Source organism: Symsagittifera roscoffensis, unplaced genomic scaffold (assembly GCF_963678635.1).
Source record: "Symsagittifera roscoffensis unplaced genomic scaffold, txSymRosc1.1 SCAFFOLD_615, whole genome shotgun sequence".
NCBI lineage: Eukaryota > Metazoa > Xenacoelomorpha > Acoela > Convolutidae > Symsagittifera > Symsagittifera roscoffensis.
In genome coordinates, this window is record NW_026971248.1 from 14,652 (window position 1) to 26,608 (window position 11,957).

The following is an 11,957-nucleotide window of genomic DNA, read 5'->3' on the forward strand; positions in this document are numbered from 1 at the left end:
TTTAGAAAAATGCGGAATAGTCTTCGCCTCTTTTCTATTTGTGAAATTCATGCTAGATTGCCTAGTATTCATAATAAAGGCTATGCATATTCACAAAATCACCGGCCGCTCACTACAATTTGGCAAAGTATTGCTTGCCGCCTCTTACAATATACTTTTCGCTTCCATAGTGACCTCAATTTTCACTCAAGATGAGCAAACTGAAAAATTAGAACAAGAATATGATCAAAAAATACAAGCCCCTTTTTTAGAGGAAGTTGATAAAATAAACCAGGATCGCATGTATCCTCACATCCAATTAACAAGTTTTGAGAGAAGAACTCAAAACTTGGATCACCCAACAAACCCAGGCTAATAAAAAGTTTCTACTGTTCTAGGATATACCAACAGATTCAACTATGGACGCAACACTTGATGACGACTTGAGAGACTTTGATGATCTTCTCTCACTCCTGCCACCAACCGATCCACTGGACTCGCAGATTTCAGCACTCACTCAACAACCAACTGTTTCTACTACTACATCCCCCACTGCAAAGCCGATCTCAACACGATCCTTCGTTGAGCCACTATTTCAAACCAATTCAGCTGTCCCAATAACTACAGCATCAAAGCCACCACCCCTAAAAGTTTCACCCCCTGATTTCAAAATACCCCTGGGCCCCTCGAATTCCAGAATTAAATAGCGAAACCAGATTGTAAGACCATATAAGATACTAACGGCAAATACGCCGGTATCAACTTCTCAATATCCAACGACCATTAGGTGACAGCCCTTACACCCCACTGAACTAGATAATAAGTTACAAATTCAGTTAGAAAGGGAACGGTACTTAATTTCCAACAGAAAAAAATGGCTTCGATATGGATCTCAATTATGCTTTGAATCCATTAATCAACCGTTTTAAATTAGAAGCCTATCATTCCATTAAAAAAATGTACTCCATGACTAATTCCCTTCTTGAGTATCAAAAAATCTATGTCCCAGCAAAATATCTGACCGCCAAATTGCAAACTCCCCAGTTGGATGATTATACTGAGCAAATTCAGCGCAGTCATGTACATGAAACCCATCAAATCCGGGAGCTGAAAAAGCAAATCCATAATTTGAAAACAAAAAATCACCAACTTACAGCCCGGTTGGAAGGAAAATTATAAAGATTTATCCTTTCATTTAAACATTTTTTCTTTCGTTTTATATAGCTATGTAGTATAGCTATTAATTTTGCCTTTCTCAACGATTTTGATTTTTATAAAAAAACAAAAAAACAACAAAAATACACCCTTTTGTATGAACCAGTCCTCCCCTTATTACGCATATGGACACCCACTTCACATACTTTAGGACGAAAAGGAACCTTCGAGAAAAGAATGTTCAAGGAATGATAATATTAAACTGACCTGCAAACTTTTGAGAAACAAATAATTTTGATGTATTTTATTTTATAGTTAAATCTCTTGGTTGTGTAAACTCTATTTTGATTTATAAATATAACTGATGTACTTATATTCATTCAAGCCTGACTCAAAGTATCAGATGTTCAAAAACGTCTGCTATCTATCTTTACTAACAAGCTATTGAACAAACTTCATGAGATTGAAAGAAAAAGCTTTGATCGATCAACAATTACCCTACTATTCAAGTGAAAGTAAAAATGAAAGTTTTAGTTTTTTTCCTCTCCAAATAGGAGGATGGATATGTTCTGATTTCAAATAGAAACAGAAACATGAATTATTTTATTGATCTCACAAAGTGTGACGCCGCCGCCACCACAAAATAAATATATTTTTATTCCCTTGCAAAAGGAGGGGAAATGCTATTGGAATAATTCGTATAACGTTTTAAGCATTGAGAATTGAAACGACTATTCTCGTTCAATGCGAATAATAACGATTTTTCTCGTAAAATACGAGCATACGAAACATTCTTCTCGTAAAATACGAATGTACGAATAGATAATACGAAGTTAAGAATTAACTTCTCATTTGATACGAAAAGTGGTACGATTTCCCATCTGAGTATAAATAGAAGCTCAAAACTACGGGAATTCATTCCCAACAATTTCTTTTCTAACACCACTACCTTCCTCTCTAATATCCCAACAAAATATCTTCTAACACCAACACCACTCTCTTCAACCACCCCAACCATTCTCTAAAATAATATCCATTCTCAGTAAAATATCTCTAATCTCACCGTTAAAATAGATATTGAGTCAAAAGGCAACTTGCTGTAAATTCATACTAACTTCTTTTCTAACAAAATATTTCTCAGCGATTTTTAGATTTACTTTCTAAGATAACAAGTAGAAGGACCCTTTATTCCTAGCAATCGTTTTGTCCGACGTATATAGTTTTGCTAGCGTAATACTCAGCCAGGAGCTTTTGCTTGAAAATGAACTTTTTTAGCCGCTATTACTGCTTGCAATCTTTTGTTTTGGGCCAAGGGGAGCCTTCAAATCCAGGACTCCAGCTCAGATTAGAAAATCATCAATGGCGAATCACCGACAAAGCAGTTGAGCATCTGTACACTATTAAACGGTTGGCTCGTCAAGAATGTATGAGAATTTCGGAGCCACTTCGTGAGCAGCACAACCTTTTCTCAATCAAAAATGGATTTTTTAACCAGAATTGCAACTATTTTACGTTAGGACTCAAAAATGCGTTATTAAAACCAAAAGAGTACTTTGATAAACTAACTGATTACAGCGAGGCAAATAAAAGTCTGAATTATTTGATGGCTTATTACTGGGGGCCATGTGAAGTCAATGTAATTATTAAACTTGGTTTCGGAATCGGCAATTTAAAACGAGTAAATAACCGATTGGGATTGTCAGATCAACGCACTGGGGTCCCGTATCAGCTAAAATTGAATCAATTTCAAGAAGATGTTTTTGCTTTGCCTTAACATCAAAAAACAAAACTAATTGTGCCAAGATAAGCTTTGCATATTTCGACTGACATTTTGCGTTTTTTCGGTAAAAACGGTTTTTAGGTAAACAATTTTGATGCAAGTTCTATAGAAAATTTAAGAATCTATACCATTTTTTTGTTTTGTTTTTTATTGAAAATCTTCTTTTTAAGTACAATTTTAAGAAAAAATTGACTCATTTTGAATTTATGTCGTATTACTTGTTTCATCAATATAATTTGTTTCATCAATTACAGCTTTCCTCATTTTAGAATGAGATAGATGAGAGTCAAGAAAAGATTAGTTTTGTTCGAGCTGAAATAACCAACTGGACAGATATAGCGGAAGTTTTAATTCATTTTGCAATCATTTATACGAAAAAATATTATACTTGTTGGATCGTGCGTTTTAACAACACAAAGTTTTCAAATTTTCCTAAAATTGAAAATGAATTTGAAAAGTTGATGTCCCCTTGAAATTGTTCTTTGATTTGTTGAGGTAGGACACCAATGGTCGTCAGAAATACCCTTCGAAAATCCTGGAGACTTTTTGACCTTCAAATGGTTCAAGAAAAACGTTATTTGGGCTGACCAACCCTGGATCTGCAGTGATGGATCAGAAAATCGACAAGAAGATTGGATTGCTTGGTGTTGGAGATTGTTCAATGGCTATTTTGAAAAACCCACTTTCAACTGATCAATTTGTTTTCTGTTCCGATTTTCGAAGAAAGTGAGGAATATATATGCTAGAGTGTTTTTTATTCAAACCAATTTATAAAACTTATAAAAATCTGTCCCTCGGGGGGTTCGATCTCTTGATTTGCATGGCTCCATCAGCCGGGTGGGCACCCCACAATATTAATCTGCCACAATTCGGATTGCACTGCTCGTTTTATAATTTACACCTTTGGCGAAATATTCTGAACTACAAAATCGTTCCAATTTGAGTTGAGGCAGCTGATTGTTTTTGTTAATTCCATACACGACTGAAACTGTGACACTTACATTTTAAAATGATCAGCCTTCAATTAATAGCTTTGCGAATACTTATTTTAACGAAAACTATTCGGGACGAACACCAACAAAAGGGCAGTCGGTACAATCAGGTGTTTGCAGTCTTGTTTGTTTATGTATATATAGATATACAAATGTTTTCAGCTTCTTCAAACCTATCGTACAAACCCAACAGCAAATAGAATTACAACACATTTGATTCAATATCTGCGGAAACAAAGTTTTGTTTCTTTCTTCCGTCTGACAAAATATATTGTCCTGAAAAAAACTTTCAAAATTTTTTTTAAAAAAAACTTCAGGTGTTTTTTATTAACAAGGAATAAATTTTTTTCTGTTCAACCCAAATTTCAAACGAATTGATATCCAATGTAGTATCGATCTTCGTACTTCCCGCCAAAATTCACACAGTACTAACTTAACCTGGCAGGATTCTTGCTGAACTATTCGTTTTTTAATTTGAATCCTCGTGGCAAAATATCCAGCACCACGAAACTGTTCTAATTTGAACTGAGGCGAGCTAAGTGCTCTTATTTTTTCCATACACGAACCAAATTTTGACACATTTATAATTATCGGCATTTAACATGTTTTTTTTTTTTCATTAACCAAATTTTCATAATCAAAATTTCAGCGTTATTTCATTAATCAAAACTTTGAGACCAATTCAAGACCAGTTATTCTGTTTTGAATGTCGGTTTGAAATATGATGCGTTTTCTCGGCTTCGGCCTCTGCCGAAGGGTGGTTTTTTGTTTGGTTCACAGTTTTTATTCCGTTTTTATCTTGTTTCATGTTGAACGGTTTTCTGGATGCGCTGGACTTATTCTTGACTCTGGAGTTTAGTCGTCTTTTTGTCTTCTATACCTTTCTTTGTCAATTGCATAGCCATAGGCCTCTTTGGTGTCATGGTCTCTGCTATGAGGTCTTCTGATATCTTCTCGCTTAACCTGTTGCGTGTCCAGTCGTCTTATCGATCCCGCCAAACCGCTTCTGAGCAAGTTCAACTAATTCCAACTGGAACTCTCGAAAATTTAATTTTTCCTCAGTATTTGCATATGACATTTTAACATTCGAATGCGATAATGATTTTCGGTCTTTTCCAGAGGTCTTTTGTCGACAGTGTCTGGATGTCAACATTGGGTCGACGTTGTCTGAGTTGACTATGTGCTTCCACTTCTAGGTACCGATTTATGTAGCTTTTGGCTCTCATGTCGGTATCATCGCATAGAATTGTACCACATAGTACTCCTTATAATCCGTCTGCACTTTCTCATTCTCAAAGTTCAACCTTTTTTCTAGATTTCGATATGATCTGTCTCTTTTACCTGTCTCCTTTATTCGAGTACTTAAATATCTGGTGATATATCATCACTATTTTGGTTATTGTTTCTCAGACTGATGCAGACCTAGAGCTAGAACTTAAGTATGAGCTCCTCCTCACATAAAAGATTGAACAGTCAATCTAAGTTTCTCACGGTGAACGCCTTACCACTGTGCTAAGGTAGGGCACGAAATAAGATTAAATTGTACCACACAGTAGTCCTTTATGATCCATCTGCACTTTCTCATTCTCAAAGTTCACCCTTTTTTCTAGGTTTCGCTATTATCTGTTTCTTTTGCCTGTCTCTTTTTTTCGAATACTTAAATATCTGGTGAGATTTCACCACTATTGTGGCCAAACTTTCTCAGGCTGATGCAGACGAGAGCTAGTAGTTAAAATGAGCTCGTTCTCACACAAAAGATCGAACAGTCGATCTAATTTCCTCACGGTGAACGCCTCACCACTGTGCTAAGGTAGCCCCAAAATAAGATTAAAATGAAAAGTAGTGCAAGATAATTTTTTTAAATATATTTTTTAGTGCTTGATGATAATTTCATCGAAGCAACAATCCGGATCGAGGAGCTCGTTTTACCTTTAAACTTTGAAAACCGAGCAGATGCAGTTTTTCGTCTGCAGATGCGTAGCGTGTGCAGTCCTCAGAAGCAATTTTAGGTCGAGCACAAAGTCGCATCATACCTGGTTTTGGCCGATAGAGTCGAAACATAAGTGGAGCACAGTCAAAACATACGCAATTTGGTCCGAAAAATTGAAACATAGGTCGAGCACCGTCGACACATCAGGCAAGCACAATCAAAACTTTTTTGAAGATTCTAATTTATTTCAAATTGGAAACAGAGCAAAAAAAAATCTGCTCGAAAAAACCTCTGTCGAAAAACTGCAATCAGCTATAATTTATTTGAGTAGACTTGATTACCGCAAAACTTAAAGTTTCTGACGAAGATTTTAGTTTTTCAAGATCTAAAATTTTCACAGCAATAATTTCAGTCCAGATCCAGTTTTGTTAAGAAATCAAAAGTAAAATGGAAGAATTATTTTGTTAAAAATATTTTTCGATGCAGGAATATTTTACCTCCCAGACGTTTAAAGTTTTTTTTTCTGATCAAACATCATCACAAAAAAATCAATTAAATAGCACACAAAATCCAGAGGGGGTCGGTTGAGAAAGTCTAAATCTATCGCATTTGGGTAGAGAAATCGAAACATGCCTGAATTGGGCTGAGTCGGACAAAACTTACCATTTTATGGTCGCAAAAGCCGAAACATAACTTTAGCACTTCAACCAGGAAAACATCATATTAGTTTTTTCTTGAAAGGGCGCTTTTTTCTTCACAATGCAGTTGATTTATATCCAGTCTTTCTCGGTATAGAAATGAATAGCTCGTATTATGCTCTTTTCTTTCGAGGATAAATTATTCTAAATTATTCTAAACATTCTGCTCATGTTTATCTTAGGCTGATCAAATCAATAGAAGCAAACAAACTGTTGGCAATATCTATTTAGGTCAACGAATCTGAGCAAAATTAATTAACCTATATATGCCCATCAGCGGCGTATCTAGGATTTTCTCGAGAGGGGGGGCGATATTCAAAAAACTTTAGAAGTTTTATCGACCTTTTTTAGGTGCTCGTTTTCTGAGCTCTCCCAACTTCCCATGTCAATATATTTTTGACCACCCAATTTTCTGCGCGGCAGGCAATTTTGTGAAAAACAGGCCAAAAAAAGCGTTTTTAGGCACTTTTTATTAATTTTTGACCACAAAACTGCGTTTTTTTGGCGCGCTCTCCCCTAAATTAGTTGCCGAAGGCGCCCTAAAGTGATGCCGAAGGCGCCTTTAGAAAAGATTTAGGGTCCGTCACCAGAGATGGATATCTTAAAATAGTACAAGAGGGGACCCTTTCGGTCGGCAGGGGGTCGAATCCCTGGGGCGGGGGGGGGGGCGTCCTCCACCCCGCCCCCCTTAAATATGCATATCCCCTAAATCTATATCATGACGTCTGAAATCACTTCAACCGTAAAATCACGTAAGAATGATTTCAAAAATTGTAATTAAACCACTGTTTTTTAAGTTGCTCAAGGTCACCGATTTTGCCAACATTTTGGCATTAACTATAGCATAAGTCAGAGCCAGAGTCGTGATAAAAACACGGTAGACGTCTTATTTGACTGAGATCTCGTGACCAAAAAGCACTGGGTTTAGGCGGTAGTCGCTTTAAAGTCCCACCAAAATCGATTGTCGCCTTAAAAATGTCAAAACTCGCCAGAATTTTTTAGTTTACTTAACACCAAACTTTCACAAAATGATTGCTTGTTTACGAAATGGGGACATTCGTTACTACGTAAAAAACTTCACATATGCTCAACCATTAAATGGTTTCTTTATATGGCTGGTAATTCGTCTGCAAGTAAGATTGCTGGGTCCCGTAGGTGGGTTTCTAATAAAAAAACGTTTTGTACAGCATAAACTAAATTAGGGGCTAGATATCATTCAGAAATGTCCTTTAATGAGCTATCAAATCCTTCTGAATGAGTTTTTCCGAATCATTGTCTCCAAAGAAACTCAGAGAGGTAAATTTTTAAAATTGAGCAGTGAGCTCCCAACATGGCCTGATTTTTTTTTCAGTATTTTTCCATATACATTCAGTTGCATTCGTTTGGACCCCAGTTAAGCGGTCTAAGAACTGGACAACTGGAATTTCGTGATACAACTGGAATTTCGTGGTACTACTGGATCCAACTGTATGCACGCCATTCATCAGAATGAACAATTATTCTTGACAGAATATATTGTTGAATTTCGGAATACAGCGTTTCTCTGCTCTGATCTTCCCCAAAAACGAGAAATCCTCATTGGTCGCCGAATCATTGCCGCCAAACACCAAATTTTCTGGAACATATCGGCCTCAGTTGCTCTCTCATTTTGACATAAGTGACTCGTATATCTGTACCACAATTCCTTTGCACCCAATCGTCAAGGGGTTTCCGGTTAATTTTCTCGAACTAGAGTCTCAAAAATAACTATAGCATTGAACCGCAGTTTGACTACTCCCCAGGTTGAGGCTACTCCCCTTAGGGATTCGAAATCTTCCGACTCAAAAAGACCCCTCTTTGCACTATTTAAGATATCCACTATTGGCTGATGGACCCTAATTTTTTCTGATGGCGCCTTAGGCGCCAAACTAAAACTATTTTCCAGGGGGAAGACGCGTCAAAAAACGTGATTTTTTGTCTTAATTTTCTGAAAAGTGCCTAAAACGCCTGTTTTGGCCTGTTTTTTCAAAGTTTCGTTTGCGGCGCCGAACATTTGGTCAGATTAAGGTCTTAATAGAGTCTCTATTGCCATTTTTGGCTTTTATGTTTTGGTCATCTCCAATATTTTTCTAGCTAAAATTTTAGGAGAACAAGGGTCGTAGACTCACTCTAACAAGCGCATATTCTCGATTATCGGCAAGATTTCTTATATTTAAATCAATCCAAAAAATTCAAACAGTTATTTGTTAGATGCTCAAGCGTGTGAAAAAAGTGTGTTTGTTTTCTCGATGCACAACGGTGGAACTTATTTCCATACTTGTACCCTGATTAGAAGCTTAATTTTTGGAAAAACATGAGCTTATTTCTTGTCCAGGGGCCTAAATAGGTTTCTAGAATTAATCAATATACAAAATGGTTATATGACCAGATATGAAAACATGACAGATTTTTTACATTTTTAAAATTTTTTTCTTTTTGTTAAATTTGAGCCGGTGACTCAAAAGGGCATACAAAACTGTTTTTCGAGTTTTTTTTTCAGAAACTTCTGCTCTATAGCTACTTCGGGTATATTGTGGCCAGAAATTCCTCCAAAGATGACTTTTTGCACATACACGATCGACCTACCACGACCTCAACCTTGACAAAACAAAATTTTGGGCGGAATTTTTGTGACAAGCCATAAAAAGTTTTCGGTCAAAATTGTCACTTTTTGGCTTTTTATGTTTTATACACCTTCAAATTTTTTTCTTGCTGCGTTTCATTTCAGTCATTTTGCATTAAAACACTGTAATTCGGTAAATTTTTTCAAATATTCCGCTTTTCTCGCAAAAAATTTATCGAAATTTCATGAGAAAAAGCGTCGTAGACTAACTCTAACAAACACATATTCTATGTTTTTGGCAAGATTTGTTCCATTTAAATCAATCCAATCAAACTTATACAGCTATTTCCAAGATATTCAAGCGTGGGAAAAAATGTTTGTTTGCGCGTTGCAAAACGGCGGGCTCCATCTTTCATACTTGCTTTTTGACGGTAGTGCATTTTGACTATAATAATTGTATCGTAGATTGTTTCTAGGGTTACGTAGCAGTAGTTAGACAAGCGCGCATGCATACTCGTCAGTAAGTATAAACAACCACTATTTTAACTAATCATAATCGAGATAGGGGCAAACTTAAGAAATTATTAAGAATTAATTTCGTGAACTTGCTTCCTCATCGCGATTCTGATAGATTAATATAGTATTTGTCTGCTAATTGACGCGTATCAATACGCGTTAGTCTACTTACAGACCGCACTCTGTTACTAGGTAACCACCCTATGAGGTGAGCAGTTAAAAAATCCCTCTGCATATTACAGCACCTGAAGAAGATTGCTAACTTCTTACAAAACATGAGCTAATTTCTTGTCTAGGTGCCTAAATAGGTTTATAGTATTAATCGATATACAAAATGTTACTATGACTAGAAATGAAAGCATGACAGATCACGTTTTTCAAGTTTCTGCTTTCAATTAAGTTTGAGCCGGTTACTCAAAACAAGCTTACAAAATTGTTTTTTGAGTTTTTTGGAAGCTTCTGCTCTATAGCAACTACGGGTCTATTGTGGCCAGAAATTCCTCCAAAGATGACTTTTTGCACACGCACGATTGACCCAAGGCGACCTCGACTTTGACAGGGTCAAATCCGTCCGGACAGTCCAAGGTCACCAAGGTGACTTCCGTGGAAGGCTGAGAAGAACACAGGAACACTTCCTAAACAGGAGGATACACAAAAAATCATTTTTTTTTTCGGTTAACTTTTTTCAATTGTTTCAAATTTATGTTTAAGAATTAAAAAAGTTCAATGAAAAGGTGATAAAATTTTTGCTTTTCCCATTATGGCCATTCCTTTGCTGTTTATGGTTTGCTGTAAAATTCATAGCTCTTGAGTATTTAGTTTTTCTTTCTTTGAGACAAAAGGTTGTACATCTTTTTTTTTTGATGGGACAGCTTTCTTGGATAACTTTGTTTATTCTTTTGTCTTTGGTGCTCTCTGAAAAACCCAGAAATTGACCATATATGGCACAAAGTTTCTACTTAACAATTTTTTAGTGTAAATATCGAGCGTTTTTACAAAACTGTAGGAAACCTTAGGCCTAGTAAAAATACGCGCTTTCCCAGTCATATTTAGTATACTTTGGTTCGCTAAAAAATTGATAGATAACTGTCCAGAATAAATTTTGTAAATAACTATCAAAATTCCCGCAGCAACCCCCCCTCCTCCCACCCCACCACATCGGTACAGTTACTGTTAATAATTTGGGCGAGTTTCCAGTACTACAGTCGAATCCTGGCCATACTCTGTTCGTCAGTTTGTTCTCAATATACTAACGTCGAAGGGGGTGTATTTGGCCTCTAGATAGTAGTGGTGGTATGGCTTCAGCTCAGACGGCAGACACAGACCAGAGCAGCAGACTGTCTCTTTGTACCTACCCATGCACACTCCATTGCCCCAGGAGACGAACTTGTCCACCTAGACAACCACAAACATGTTCACAAAAACGACGGGGGAATCATCAGTTGCCTCAGGCTACAACAAAAAACGGATCAACTTAACAATCTCCCCCCTCCCTATATTGTATCTACTAAAGAATCTCCCCCCTTTCTTGAAAAGGGGATTGTTAAGTAGATCCCTGGGGATCTACTCTTAACAATCCCCCCTTATTGTATCTAGTAAAGAATCCCCCCCTTTCTTGAAAGGGGGGGGAGATTTTTAAGCAGATTCCAAAAAAAATATAAGGATGGAAAATTCGGCGGCAGTTTACCAAATTGATATGGGTGAAAGCCTCATTCGATATGGACTAATTTTCCGAAAATTGTGTGAGCCATAACCAAATTTCAGCAGATGGAAATTTTAACGAAAAATGAATGAAAATCAGTAAGTTTTGACAGAATAAATGAGGGTCTTGATTGGTTAAAAATTTTTGCGTATTCAATCTTTCTGTCATGGGAATGGCGCCCAAGAGGGGCAGTCCCCATGCCAGACCGACCAAATGCCCGAAATTGTTTTAGCCAATCAAAATTCAGTATTGGAAAATCTCAAAAAGAACAAAACTCAGTCAGTTTCGACAAATTAAATGACTGATTGATTAAAAATTTTTGCGCATCCGTTGTTCCTGACATAAGAATAGCCACCAATCGATGTATCAGTAAGCCTAAATGAGCTGGCAGGATGGCGATATTTTTAAAGCAAGGGTGTTTTTAAAAAGTTTGAAACAGTGTTTTATAACAGGTATTCTTTTACCATGTTTTCTTAACACCATGTTTTCTTTTACCATGTTTTTACCGTGTTATAAAAATTGAATTGGCTGAATTTGTATTTATATTTGTGGCCCTTGTTTTGAGTTCAGCTGGAGTGGATTGAATGTTTTCCGTGACCAAACTTGTTCACACCCATCGGGATA

At 36.6% G+C, this 11,957-nt stretch overlaps 1 long non-coding RNA gene across 1 annotated transcript; it reads right to left on the reverse strand.

Moving 5' to 3' along the window:
• Positions 1-9,894: 9,894 nt before the first annotated feature.
• Positions 9,895-11,022, reverse strand: LOC134856270 (uncharacterized). The gene is made up of 2 exons (XR_010164725.1): positions 10,886-11,022; positions 9,895-10,266 (listed from the first exon to the last, which is right to left on the reverse strand). It is a non-coding gene; the product is annotated as an uncharacterized LOC134856270 (long non-coding RNA).
• Between the last annotated feature and the right edge of the window lie 935 nt (positions 11,023-11,957).